Source organism: Excalfactoria chinensis, chromosome 5 (genome assembly GCF_039878825.1).
Source record: "Excalfactoria chinensis isolate bCotChi1 chromosome 5, bCotChi1.hap2, whole genome shotgun sequence".
In the NCBI taxonomy this organism is placed as follows: domain Eukaryota; kingdom Metazoa; phylum Chordata; class Aves; order Galliformes; family Phasianidae; genus Excalfactoria; species Excalfactoria chinensis.
This window is the reverse complement of record NC_092829.1, coordinates 13960129-13973006: the sequence shown is the minus strand read 5'-3', so window position 1 is coordinate 13973006 and position 12878 is coordinate 13960129.

Below are 12878 nucleotides of genomic sequence, written 5' to 3'. Positions count from 1 at the left end.
AATTTTTGAAGCATGACCATTGCGCAGAGAATTATTCAGCTAAGAGCTGGCCACCTGCAAGAAGTTCTCTCCTCCCTCCCCTTAAGCTTGTTATTCATTGTCTCTGTTACTAATTAGATTTCCTAACTTAGTTTGAGATGATGGATTTTAAAGAATATTGTAAGGGACAGGACATCAAGGTCAATATATAAAACTGGCAGAGATGTAACCTTCAGAGTGCTTAAGCACTGTGATAGCCCAGGGAAGGGAGAGGCAGTGTGCTGAGCTGACAGCCTTGTTGCTTCTTGTTGTTATTTTACCAATGTTTTACTTCTATTAGAGGCATTGTAGCTCTGAAAGATAAAGGCAGAATCTGTGTTGTGTGAAGGTCTTCCTTTGACATCCAGGATATGCTTCCAGGGTGGTTACACAATACACAGTCTAAGGGCAAACTGACAAGGAGCACAAGGGAATGGGAAGAACTGAAAGAGTTTTAGATAAACATCCACTTCTTTATTGCTGACTGCATAATCAGAAATGAAGCTTTACAAGACTGAAGGGAGAAGAGTCATAATTGGATCCTTGGTAATTCTGCAGCAGTGTGGCTCAGTTTCAGCCTGATCTCTCATATAAACAATGTGGAAAATTCCACTTCAGTCCAGTTCTGGCGCTAGATCTACTTTAAATAGCTCTTCTCTCCTTTGGTAGGCCTAATGGCTTCATTACAGTCTCTGGTGAACTACGGCAGTGCCTGGGGAAAATAGGGTGATTGGAGATGGTTCTCCACTGCTTTTATGTCTCAGGAGTAGGCTTTCACCATCTGCACTGTGGGAGTGAGGGACCATAAGGAGGGGTATTCCCAGAAAGTGAAGCTATGGTGAAATAACAAGGTATCCATGATTTTATTTTTAATTATTTTTGTTTTTAAACAAGAATGTGCATATGATCACAAGTACACATGCCCACTTTTTGATAGCAGGCACATCTGCATCAAAGTACCTGCAATCAGTAGCTCTAGTACTGCTCCAGCAGAACAACTTTATAGTCAGCAGTACTTTTGCTGGTGCCTTGTCTGATAGATCTCATCATTCTTTGGGGTGATTTGGGCTCCTCCCATCTCTGACTGATATAGGTGCTGCACTTGTTCTGAAGTCCATCTATCTTTCTCAACTTCCACGATCCTTTTCCTTTTGCTATGACAAACTCCTGATACAGGGTGACTGAGATGCTTTTGTCTTTAGAGCTTTTCTCTGGGCATCTGCTGTGGCAACAAAGACCTACAAAATGTGTCTTGGCCAAATATGCAAAGGTTTATTTAAGACTTCTTCCTATGGGATGCAGGTGGTTGGGGGTAGAGCCTTGAAATCTTTCCAAAAAAAATCTGAGAAGTTGCAAACATTATGACATATTTCATATACAGAGATATACCTGGGATAACAAATTAAACAAACTTGGGATCAGCATTCAACTGATTTACCAAAACTTCCAGTAATTCATGAGTTACTAACAGAACAACACATATTTTGGGTTATTATTGTTGCATACTTGCTTGAGATAACTTAATACTTAAATATGCACAGTCTTGTTTTCTCACACTGGGATTAAGTGTTGGGAATCACTAATTTCAATCAGTCTTATATCTGTAATAATTCAACTCTCCCCAGCAGGTTGATTAGGTTCACTGGATAAGACAGCTGTGGCAGGGAAGAACGATTGTTTGCTAAAACATTGCTATTGATGGAGGTGGTTCATTTGGGAAATGTCAGCAGTGGATGAGAAGGAAAGGTTGTTTTTTGAAAGCATAAAAGCTAATGATAGGACAGGCTGCTTTCTGCAAGGGACACAAGAGGAATTGCAGTAATGGTTGCTGTTTTTATTCCAACTTTCTGCTCTATATTGGATTGGGCAAGTTAAAATCTCCTCTAAACTAATGCTTAGGAGCAAAACACTTGGAATAAAATAAATAATGTCTATGTAATTAAATAAATGTATCTTCAAAATCTCTGATCTTCCTTGCCATAATGGAATGTATATACTTTGACACTATATTCACTTCCAAAAAGAAAGAGTTTAATTTATTGAACTTTCATAGGTTGTGTCATGTTTTGATATTTAGAAGTAAACTGGAAGCCCAGATTGGACTTTACTGTACTTCATATCAGACTGATTGTAGTCTAAGAAGAGCAACTTAATATGCTTTCATAACAATACTTCACTAGTGTTAACAGGCTGCCAAAATGCCAAATGGAAGAATTGAAGCAATATACAGGAAAAAGGTGAAGTTTGGCTGGAAAGTCCTTAATGAGCAAAAAACAAATTATGCATTGTTGGCAATGACTAATAAACATTTCTGGGATGAAATTCTTCTTCCTGTTAAGAAGCAAAGAGACGTTCTTAAATTTAAACAAACACTGGGAATGAAAAGGATTGGCAATAAAAAGGCCGAAGGAGGAAGAGTTGGGCAGTACCCTGACAGGCTGTTGGAATACTTCATATTTTCTCTAGATAAATGCCTTTTAACTTTCTGGAAGTTGAATCCTGTCAGTATAGTGTACTATTTAAACGGTACATTGTTTTTAGTGTACCATGCTAGTGATGTAGTGTGCATCTCATCTCCTTAGTGAATTCATATGCCTGAAGTATCTCCTTGTACACCTAGAAAATATGTTCACAGAGCAGAAAATTTTGAAACAAGACTGAGCAAGGAGCTGTGCAAAGTAAGCTGTGAGAAAATGAATACTTTAGTCCTTAAGTTTTGGTACCTCAGTCGAGCTAATAAAAACTTCCTTGCTTTGGAAATTCACCACTGACTCCTCTCTAAGGATGCCAGAGTTGCTGTACTAAACAAGGGCTTTTAGCCCTTCCAAAACTGGAAATTGCTGGTAAAAAGGTGGTAATAAAATCTCTATTACCCTTATATATATATATATATATATAAATATATATATTTATATATATATATATATTTTTTTTTTTTTATCATGTCCTGAATACTTACCTGTGATGCAAGAAGAGTCTGTTAAGTTCTTGCTTCTGTGCCAAGGATGTGAACCACCTTCCCCCTTCTTCTAGATTGAAATCTGGTTATTAGTCACCACAAAACAATGGAAAGAGGGAATGCCCCAATGAGCAGCCAAAATCCAATGCTATATGATTACATTTATTGGTAAAGAACACTAAGTATTGGGTTGGAAGCAGAATGCACTGAAGGTATGAGGAATGGCAGAATCTTGCCTGCAGTGGCAGTCCAACTGTTTGTTTTTTTTTCCCCAGACATGTAAGTGAATCTTCTTCTTTTGGAAAAAAAAGAAAGATACAATTATTGTTAATAAAAGTAGAGGTGTTCATTTTCTTATTTTTAATAAGTCATTTTAGTATGAAATATCAAGGGTTAAAGGTTGAATTAAGTTATGATCCTACAGAAAACTTCTTCCAAAATTCAATTTGCATCCTTCTTTTCCTTAGCAGAAATACCTCAGGCCCTGTATAGCAAAGGAGTTTATTGGGCTTTACCAGCTGGAACTGATTAGCTTATCAAAAATGTCACAGGGAGCCGCACTTGCAAGTGTATTTCTTGGGTAACAGTTAAGAGACAACTACTCAGTCCAAAACAGACAACTTCTTCATCAATGTCAAAAAAAAAAACAACAAAAACAACCAAAAACCAAAAAACAAACAAACAAACAAAACAAACAAACAAACAAAAGAAACAAACCCATGCTCCTGCTTTGCCTGCAAAAGCCCCTGGAGGGCTGAGAGCCTTTGCTGCGACAGCAGACCTGGGCCAGAAACTTTGCCAGAGGTCATAAGGAAGCTCCAGGTTATCTGTGAGTGGTCTCCACTTGTCTGATCCTGGCATAGGGAGACTATTGGGACCCTGTGAAATGCATTCACTTTTCCTGTCATAATTTGAAGACTTTTAGGCTTTTAATCTCAGAAACTTCTCTGAGGCAGGGAAGGGGCTGATAGGCCCTGAAGTGGCAGTACAATTTTTGAGGTCCAGGCTGGCCATGATCTTCAGTGAACCCGGTGCCACCCCTCTGCAATTTAGTGACATACTGTGCTTCTCAGCTTCATTTCCTTTAAATGTTTTCTTTCATTGGCTAGAACTGAGCAAACCACCAAGGGTAGTACCTCTGTACTGTTGCATATGGGCTTCAGGCATCTTCAGTCTGTAAGTGCTTCACAAAGTGATGAGTGTATGAACTACTTCGTGGAATCTGTGAAAGCCTGTCTTATAAGAGCTGCTGTCTGTGCAAGTGACATTCTTAGAGGGGCCTTTTTGCAGGTGCCCACTAGGCTGCTACAGCTGCCTTGTCTGAGGAAGGGAGGGCAGCTTCAAGTCTTCATTTCCAAACAGCTGAGGGGAAGGCTGCAGCTCAGGTTTTTGGTATGTGGGAAAGCCCATAGGCCAGGAAGATGCTGGGTTGAGTGCAAGTCTGTCCTGTTGGGGCAGAAGAAATGACCATTCTATGCTTCCTGAAGGGTTTCAGCACTTAAACATCTGGATTAAGGTACACTTAGTGCAGAGCTGCCTGACTGGGGGAGCAGCCTGTGAATCCCAGCCTCTCTCCTACCAAATCCATTCAAATCCATGCCTTTTGGACAGCCATGTCAGAGGTTTTCTGTGGATCTTGCTTTGCCTCACTCATGTCTTACAAGAAGTATGCGACAGAACAGGGATCTGCACCAAAGTGTCCTGCCATCCACCTCCTTGTTTTATTTCAAAAACAGATTCTAGAAAGGAAAATTCTTTTGGATGGAAATTAATTGTGGAAGGAGAGTCAAGGAAGTTGTTTATAAAGTCTAGGTCAATGGCTCAGAAGAAAAGAGAAAACAGAATTCAGCTCATGGGTCACACTGTTCAAACTTAAGACTATGACTGTTTAGAGAATTTTTATCCACAAATTGTTTGCAGAAGAATGCCAGTGCACTTGGATTTGTTTAGATAAAAGTAATGAGAGATCAGCTTGCATGAAGGATGAAAGATGAAAGATCCCAAATGAAGAAGAAATGATGGGTCAGAATGTCAGCTGCTTAATGGATTAGCTTAATGGATTTGGCTCTCTCTAGAGAAGTGCCTCTGCATAATTTTTCCTTCTTTTTTCCATTTCTTCTTAAATTTAATTTTCAAACTTCACATTTATCACCTGCTCATTTGAATCTGATTTTTCAGACCCTGTTTTGTCTTGGTACTCCAAATCTTCCACAGAATATTTTCATACAGAGGAGAAAAGCAAGACCCACCAATATTAAAGCAGTAGATGCAAGTTTACTTTTATTCCCATTGGGACAGATGAAGCATAAGAGGCTTTGCTGAATTTTCTGGATAAGTTCACATTTTGACCTTTATCTGTTATAAAACTGATAAATATAGCAAAATCATATTTCAGATCTTCAGGGAAGATAATTTTCTGTTTGAAATACTCTCTGAGGCATGTTCCTTCTGGTTTAGGAAATTTCCCCCCAGCTAGGAAAAAAAATAACAGAAGTCTTCCAGTCCTAACAGGTTTGGACAAGGAAACTCTGAATAAATCTTTTTTTCCAGTAGTCCAGTAAGAAAATAAGGATTCATTATTATAGGTAAGTTTCCTGCCTTTTACTACTCTTGCTAAGGATTCTAGATACTGTAAAAAAACACTTCTTATCCCAGTTAGAGCCCCTAGAAAAGGTATTTGAAATGCTATTTGCACATGCAGCTATGTTTATAGGATTATGTTTCTGAGAAGTCCTCTATTTATTTATTTATTTTTAATTATATGAAGCCTGAGAATAAGCTTCATTCTTCTCTAAATGTTTTTAAGAACCTGGCATTTGAAATACTAATAAATGATCCTTAAAAAAACATGTAAAATAAGTCTGTCCCCAAAGCTCTCCATCACTTCACTGATTTGCTGTAACATAGTTGCATATAAACTGTAGCAAATAACTGTTACAGGTTTCTCTTTCCTTCCATGTAGTTACAGTGTATCATGTTTAGCCCCTAAGATATCCAGACTATGACAATATTTCATGGACAAAGGTAATAGTTGCCATCAACTTTACATGGCCACAAAACACCACATCTACCATTTTCCCCCCTGCTCAGCCAGGTACATGTTTTAAAGTTTAACACCTCTGAATGAGTGCTGTTCAAACTGGTTGTTTAACAATACACACCAAGATGGAAGATGGCAAGGTGATTTCAGAAAAGCAAAACAAAAAGCAAAGAATGGAAACAAAGCTGAACAGGATCAAATGAGGAGTGCAGCGCATCTAGTACTGTTGCATGCAAATCCTGCTATTTACTGCATTCATTGGATAGTGACTGAGTTTCAAGGAGAAGCTGGGTACTGTGGATAAAGGTTGTTATTATATTAATGCAGATAAACTGGCGCCCTTCAACCTGTCTGGAGAAGTGTTCTGTATTTGTCTAAATAATGGAGATAAGGTAATGAAATGCTCAGGGAGGCTGGAAACTGTCCTCAAGCTTCAGGCAGATTGAGCAGTGCTGTGCAGAAGCAGCCGCAGCCAGAGCATGTGGGGAAGGCAGCCAGGCACAGTGTTGGCTCACAGGGCAGCCACCCTCTGTCTGGTTGCTTGGCAAAGGAAGGAAAAGGGATATTTCTTTGCTTTTGATAAAACTGAAGTTCTTCAAATCCAGTGGGACTATGTGACTATTTACCAGGTGGAGATCTCAGCTCATTGTTAAGAACAGAGCAGGTTTCTGGTAGCCACTCTAATTTGCCTGAAATAGTGTAATTTTACAAGAGAGACAGTTTGCAACACACAGTCAACAAGCAGGGAAAGACTACAGTGTTTCTGTTCTTGGGTGACTCTTTTTTTATTGGAACTTTATAATTACCAGTATGTCAGTCCTTCTTCCCAGTATCTTGTTTCTGGTTTAAAAAATAAATAAATTAAAAATTGTGCTATACATCATGATAATATAGAATCATAGAATGGTTTGGACTGAAAGGGAGTTTTAAAGATCATCTGATCCAAATCCCTGCCGTGGGAAGGCACATCTCTCACTGAACCAGGTTGCCCCATCCTACCTGGCCTTGGACGCTTCCAGGGATGGGACATCCACAGCTTCTCTGGGCAACCTGTTTCAGTGCCTCACTACCCCAAGAATAAAGAATATTTTCCTTGTATCTAATGTAATCTTCCTTATATCTAACGTAATGCCTTCTCTTCTCCAGTCTGATCAATCCCAACTCTCTCAATCTTTCTTCATAGGAGAAGTGCTCCAACCTTCTGATCATCTTTGTGACCCACCCCTGGATCAGTCCTATTTGGGTCCACAACCTTCTTATACTAGGGATACAAGATCTGGATACAGTGCTCTAAGTGGTCACATCAGAGTCTGACATTGCAGGTGGGCTCTTGAGTCACTTTGTTACTCTGCAGCCTTCTGGGTGTTATGGGGAAAAACTCCTGCCTTAGGCCCTAATTTTGTAAATTCTCTTTGTAAATGCTTCCCTGAGCCTCAGTGCAATGTCAACACGTGCTTTGTGGGTACGGAGCAGGGGGTTTCATCAGGTTATGGTTAAATTTATAAAAACAAACAGAGGAATATTGAATTTGGTCTAGATAAAGTGTCACTTAGATAAAGAGATTTGTGTTGAAATATTCTGAATTGAGAGTGCAAAGATCTGAGAAAAGCAGCAACAATAACACAAATAAACAAAAAACTCCTTAATTTTCTAGAATTGCTGCAGAATTTTCTACGTTTCAGCCACTGCCTGTTTCATTTATCAGGCTTGTAAGATGGATTTCCTAAAAGCTGTATTAAGAATGCTTATGTTGGCCTTGTGTTCATGCTTTACTATGAATCCAGACAAGAAATAATCTGCCTTGTGGATCCTATGAAAAATAGTCATGTTTCTCCTTCAGTTCATTTCAAGAGCTGTGACTTCCATTACGGCTGGCCATACTCAGCGCATGGGGCTGCACAATAGAGCTGGAGCTCTGGCTCTGAGATAGGAATGCCTGCTGCTCAGCTCTGCTGAGTCAAATATGTGCATGAATAATGGCATCTTCTGCAAAATTACATTTAATTTGAAGGGAATAAAATGCACATGCTAAATAATGGAGACAAGAATGGGTGCAGAAAAGAAGGTGAAGGATTCCATCTGGGAAATTTCTGAAGAATGGTTATTATTAATAACACTGAGAGCTTCTGCAGCATTTTTTGGGTCAAGTTCATTGTTGTGAATCATCACAACAAATGCAGAATGTGGGTTATCCCTGAACATTGAAGTATCTTGCCTAATTTATATTTGGTCATCACTATCATATGATATGTAGGAAAATTGTTTTCTTCTTCCCCTTCCCGCAAATAAGCATCTCATCAGTTGTGTACCTTACTGGTTTCTCTCCTGCCCTACTAAGAATGGGATAAAGTGTGCAAATCATAATATGGAATAGCCGTTTTCATCTCTGGTGTAATTTCAAAATGTGTTCCTTTTCTGCAAAATAAATTTGCAGACAAATGTTCTTTACTTAAATTTCATCAAGCACCCTCTTAGCTACTGTTAAGCTACTACTTCAAAACCCAGAACTCAGCGTGAAATGCAGCCACACTCTCTTTGTTCTTGAAAACTTGAAAATGACCCCCCCAGCAGCCAGATCCTACACTGTGTAAGTCCATGGGAGTCCAGGCACTGAAATCAGCACAAGTAGTGCATCACTCTATAAAAAGCATTAACCACGTAAGACCGCTTTTCCTCTTCAGTTCTTTAGACCTGTCAGCAGCAGCAGATCATTAATTGCTAGCAGCCAGCATCACCCCCCCGGGTTTTGTACTTTCAATGTTGTTTTAGTTGCAGTCCCCCTCTTCAATCTAGCATCAAGGATTTTCAGCTTCAGGTGAAGATGTCTTATTGTGCATAAACATTATTTACAGATGATTGTCTTAATTCGGCTACAGTTGGAAATTAAAGACCAAAGAAAGGTTTTAAATTACAATAGTTCTTCAGGAGAACTTTAGAGATAATAACACTTGATTGAGAAAAGTTGGTCTGGAGCAGGCCTTGACCAGTTGTTCATGTAGTGAGAAGAACAGCGACCAGGTTTGGAAAAGAATTCAGCAACAGCTGTTCTTAAAATTTCTGCTTATACTGCAAATAACATCACCAGGAACACTCCTGGAATGAAGGCATATTTTCCTGGAGTAAATGGGGCTTGTGAGCTTGAAATGTTTGGCCAAGGTGGGCTCATACATTCATATAAAATACTCATATAAAAAGAATGTATTCTTTTTAAGGATTATTTATATTTTTGTCTTCTGCTGATTAAATGCAAGTCCAGACAGAAAATGCTTGAAGCCCCACAAATATAAATGCAGTGCTGATATGTTGGTTGTTTCCAAGCTTTCCCAAGCTGATGAAGTGTCACATTGCTTTCAGCTGCTTGGTTCCCTCAGAGAAGGGCACTCTTTGCCTTGTGTGCTGAAGGCAAGGGACAATGACAGACTGTAGCCATCAAAAAGGATGAGTTGGTCCTTTTTGGTGGTGTGTGACCTGTCAACCCAGAGAGATGATGCAAAGCTGAGCCTTAGGGGAGAGACAGTTCAAAGGGCATTCACTTCCTCACTGATGCTTTTGAGTTTTTCCTTGGTATGAGGAACTGCTCGAAAACAGATGGAAAAGTGGATTTGAAAGAAGTGTCCTACGGTCACTGCAGCTTTCCTTAGCACTCCCCAAAAGAAAATCTGTTTTTGTTTCTGAGTTCTTGTTTTAATATGTTTGTTACTTGTATTTCCATGTTCTCTTCACCACTGGAGAGAAGATCTTGCCAGAAAGCCCTGTGTTCCTTTCCCATGTACTCTCCAGGCCCCTGTGAGATCCCCTTTTGGGTGAAGCTGAGCTGCTAGCAGTCCTGTAGCTATCATCAAGGCATGTGCTGTATGTGCTGGTGCTAGCTGGGAAGGAGGAGTATGTGCCACTGGTTTTCCTGTTGTCCCATTCTGAAGGTGCCTGGCCAAATTGCTCAAGTGACCTCAGAGGCATTGTCTACCTAGCAACTATTATTTCAGATTAACCCTCGTTTGTCTACTCAGAGTGAATTACATTGCACGCATGTGCGCACATACACATGCATGCACATACACAAGATAATTTTCTTCAAATTTTCTGAAGTCATGTTTGGAATTAATTAATCCACTGTATTTTCAAGAATGAGGTGGGATTTTCTGTAGAAGTTTGTTCAGATGTATTCAGTTTTGAATGTAATATCCCTGCTCTGATTATGGATTATTATTATTATTACTTAATTTTGCACTATTTTTCACTAGGATGGGAATGCCTGACAGCTTCTAATTGGTTGATAACCCCATGCTGTTATACTATCATGCAGCAATGTCTGCTCTCCTGGTTAAATTTAGACCCTGGGAACCGTGTCCAGCATTGCAGCAGTCGTCCCTGCATACCAAAGCAGCCTGAGGCTGTTCAGCCCTCCAAGCTTGGGTGCTCATTTCTGAGTTGCCATCTGGAGGTGCTACATTTCTCCAGCAATGACAAGATTCTAGACAAGTTAGATATTATCATTAACTTCAGACACACACCATTAGGAGTTAGGAGAAAGGACAAACCTGTTCCTAAGGCAACAGGTAGGGAGATTCTCCAGCAGGAGACTCTCCCACAGAGTTAATCTTTTACTGCTAAGTGATCACTTTATTCTGCTATGGTCTGTTCGTACACCTGAAGATGAGGGCACCCTCCCCTTAAGGTCAGGATAAAACAGTCATTGTGGGCAAACCTCTGTTTTGCTTTGCAAGCTGGATTTGACTGCTGCTGGCATTTTATTCTGCTGGCACCAACAGTGGTTTAGAAGATGCGTTCATCATACTGACTCTTGTCTGAATGTGCAGTAAGACTATATTCAAACAGGGAGACCACAGCAATAACACATTTTATTTTTTTACTGGTGGCTAGTTCTTTGGATAGATGTGTTAATAGGAAATGAGGTAGAAATCACATTCAGTGATTTCTTTAGACAGAGCAGACAGAGAGGAGAGGGTGAGAAGAATAAATGTTTTGCCATTTAAGAGCATCCTCTTTCCCATTCCCATTCTAACTACTACAAGAATTTTAAGGGTAAAAATTATTGATCATTTTGAACTGAATTTGCGAATTGTTTTGATCCCTCAAAACGAAAGTTTTTAAAACAAGTGATTTGAATTAGTTCTGTTCAATCCTATACTTTATTTTATTCTAAGATATTAATTTATTCTTGGACAATAAAAACCAGTGCCTTAATTTTAGCCTGAGTATCACAGGTGGGACATCTTCACTGCAGGCAGACTTGTCAGAAGACTTACCCAGTCAGCTCAAATGCCCTGCAGAGAATGGAAACCAGGAGTTTTCAAAGGCTTATAACTTGGCCTTGTAGCTGCAAAAGCACACTGCTGGCTCATGTTCAACTTACCATAGGCTGGAACATCCTGATCCTTCCTGCAGGGCTGCTCTCCAGTCTCCCCCAGTCTGCAGGTATATCCACAGCTTTCCACTTCCATGTGTAGAAACTCATATTGCTCTTCATGCTGCTGGTAACTGCCCAGACCTGCATCTTGTCAAGATTTCTCTGAAAGGCCTCTATACTCTGTAAGGAGTAAATGTCTGCCAAGACTACTTAGTATACTTTGAATATACGGTGATTAAAATGAAGAGGGAAGAGGCATAATACCATTGCAAAAAGCTTTATTTTCTTCTTTGGAAATGGTCTGAGGAGCCATTGAAAGTACACCAAAGGCATGTATCTGACAGAGAAGTTTTTCTTGATGAGTCATGCTATTACCTTAGCATGCCTCTGAATGTTGTTAATGAAAAGAGTGATTCTGGGCAGCCCAAATCTGTGTCCATCAAAACAGTCAGCCTGTCAGGCAGCCAGACTATAGGCGAATGTGACCTGCTGCTTTCAGGGCAGTTTGTTCTGGAAAAAAAACAACTTTCTTTCCCCTGACATGAGAGGTCATAAGGAACAACACATTAAGCAAACAAGACTTCAAATCATTGTTGTTTTAAACACCCTCTAAAATTCAAAAACGTCGTGCTTTAACATCACTCAGCCATCATTTCCTCCAGCGGGGATTCAGCTGCTTATGCTCAGTGGGCAGATCAGTGCAGGGTGACAGGTCATGGGCTCAGCCTCTGCTCTCGGACAGGCTTCGTTTGTGGTGCTGTGGAAATTGCTGTGCAATACCTGCTGGGCAGACAAAGATGTAGGGACAGTGACTTCTGCTGTCTGACTTTTCCCTTCCATGTCCACAAGCTTGTCCAGGTAGGGCTTCTCCTGCTGTGTAGGTACAGTGCTGGGAGGCTGGCGTTGGTTGATAGTGTGGCAAAATACTGGCAAAAAGGCTCGGGCTGCAATAAGCAGCTGCAGGTTCCTTCCGTTCTGCTCCTAACTGCTTGTTGTTGAGCCATCGTTGGAGAGGAGCAGATGGGTGATCAGGTGCATTCAGATTTTAATCTCTCTCTCTAAGAGGAACGCACAGGCCTTGAAATATTCTGTTAAGCAAATGACTGCTAATGAGGTGTGAAGTCCCTGATCGGGATATGGGATATATGCCTCATTCTGCCATTTGTAGTTTTCTCACCCCCCACACCCTCCTTGCACTCCCGTTTTTTTTTTTTTTTTGTTTTTTTTTTTTTTTTTTTTTTTTTTTTTTTTTTTTAATTTTCCGGTAGGCATCAATTAGGTGAGGTCTTTTCATTTGAAACGCTGAGATTTGTATTTGGTTTGCTAAGGTTGTCAGGTCTAGTTTGCTGCTGAACAGTTCATGCTTTGGTGCTGGACAATGCATGAATGTTTAAATTGCTTGAAATGTCTAATTGAATTATCCTCAAATTACAAATCAAAATAGGAAAGCTGTCTCTGGCTCACAGGCTCGCTCACTTGGATGTGTCTGCCAT